We start from the raw sequence: 2,500 nt of genomic DNA, 5'->3' as shown, positions 1-2,500 counted from the left end.
TGCCCGCTCCCCTCTCCCCCTGTCCCTCCTCCCCTCGCCTGGGTGATTTATCTGACGTCTGGCTGCGGGAGCTTTAATTGCTGACTTGCCCACACTGACAGGTGGGTCCAGGCTGTTTGATATCCATCGCTGTGATCTTAGAGAGAGAGAGAGCGAGAGGTAACTGCGGGCTAGCTATGAGAGAGCTAGCAGTGATAAACTCCCATATCTGTTGGGTGAACTACCACAATGTGAAATCACAGCAGCAAGATGTGTGACCTGTTGCCACAAGAAAAGGGCAACCAGTGAAGAACAAACACCATTGTAAATACAACCTACATTTATATTTATTTACAGTGCCTTGCGAAAGTATTCGGCCCCCTTGAACTTTGCGACCTTTTGCCACATTTCAGGCTTCAAACATAAAGATATAAAACTGTATTTTTTTGTGGAGAATCAACAACAAGTGGGACACAATCATGAAGTGGAACGACATTTATTGGATATTTCAAACTTTTTTAACAAATCAAAAACTGAAAAATTGGGCGTGCAAAATTATTCAGCCCCTTTACTTTCAGTGCAGCAAACTCTCTCCAGAAGTTCAGTGAGGATCTCTGAATGATCCAATGTTGACCTAAATGACTAATGATGATAAATACAATCCAACCGTGTGTAATCAAGTCTCTGTATAAATGCACCTGCACTGTGATAGTCTCAGAGGTCCGTTAAAAGCGCAGAGAGCATCATGAAGAACAAGGAACACACCAGGCAGGTCCGAGATACTGTTGTGAAGAAGTTTAAAGCCGGATTTGGATACAAAAATATTTCCCAAGCTTTAAACATCCCAAGGAGCACTGTGCAAGCAATAATATTGAAATGGAAGGAGTATCAGACCACTGCAAATCTACCAAGACCTGGCCGTCCCTCTAAACTTTCAGCTCATACAAGGAGAAGACTGATCAGAGATGCAGCCAAGAGGCCCATGATCACTCTGGATGAACTGCAGAGATCTACAGCTGAGGTGGGAGACTCTGTCCATAGGACAACAATCAGTCGTATATTGCACAAATCTGGCCTTTATGGAAGAGTGGCAAGAAGAAAGCCATTTCTTAAAGATATCCATAAAAAGTGTTGTTTAAAGTTTGCCACAAGCCACCTGGGAGACACACCAAACATGTGGAAGAAGGTGCTCTGTTCAGATGAAACCAAAATTGAACTTTTTGGTAACAATGCAAAACGTTATGTTTGGCGTAAAAGCAACACAGCTCATCACCCTGACCACACCATCCCCACTGTCAAACATGGAGGTGGCAGCATCATGGTTTGGACCTGCTTTTCTTCAGCAGGGACAGGGAAGATGGATAAAATTGATGGGAAGATGGATGGAGCCAAATACAGGACCATTCTGGAAGAAAACCTGATGGAGTCTGCAAAAGACCTGAGACTGGGACGGAGATTTGTCTTCCAACAAGACAATGATCCAAAACATAAAGCAAAATCTACAATGGAATGGTTCAAAAATAAACATATCCAGGTGTTAGAATGGCCAAGTCAAAGTCCAGACCTGAATCCAATCGAGAATCTGTGGAATGAACTGAAAACTGCTGTTCACAAATGCTCTCCATCCAACCTCACTGAGCTCGAGCTGTTTTGCAAGGAGGAATGGGAAAAAAATTCAGTCTCTCGATGTGCAAAACTGATAGGCAGAGTTGCAAAGAAAAAGCCATATCTCAGACTGGCCAATAAAAATAAAAGATTAAGATGGGCAAAAGAACACAGACATTGTACAGAGGCCAGCATCCCGAAGTCGCCTCTTCACTGTTGACGTTGAGACTGGTGTTTTGTGGGTACTATGTATGTGTGCACATGGTAGGTCAGTATGTGTATACATGGTAGGTCAGTATGTGTGTACATGGTAGGTCAGTATGTGTGTACATGGTAGGTCAGGATGTGTATACATGGTAGGTCAGTATTTGTGTACATGGTAGGTCAGTATGTGTGTACATGGTAGGTCAGTATGTGTGTACATGGTAGATCATTATGTGTGTACATGGTAGATCATTATGTGTGTACATGGTAGGTCAGTATGTGTGTACATGGTAGGTCAGTATGTGTGTACATGGTAGATCAGTATGTGTGTACATGGTAGCTCAGTATGTATATACATGGTAGGTCAGTATGTGTGTACATGGTAGGTCAGTATGTGTGTACATGGTAGCTCAGTATGTATATACATGGTAGGTAAATATGTGTGACAGTAACTGAATACTGTCAGTAAAAAAAGTGTGGGATTGGGATTTCACCTATCAGTGAGTGATGGGGGAGAGAAGTAATATATGGAGGAGAGAGAGGGAGACAGGGAAGAGGAGAGAGTGAGTAATGTGGGGGTTGAGAGATAGAGAGTAGATATGGAGAGAAGGAGAAAGGTGAGGTTTGAAACAAGGAGAAAGGGAGGGAGAGGAAAGATAACAGAAAGAGAGATAGGAAGATGGGGATAGAGATGAAAGCAGTAGATAACAAC

Source organism: Oncorhynchus masou, chromosome 20 (assembly GCF_036934945.1).
Source record: "Oncorhynchus masou masou isolate Uvic2021 chromosome 20, UVic_Omas_1.1, whole genome shotgun sequence".
Lineage (NCBI taxonomy): Eukaryota > Metazoa > Chordata > Actinopteri > Salmoniformes > Salmonidae > Oncorhynchus > Oncorhynchus masou.
This window is presented reverse-complemented; position numbering follows the sequence as displayed.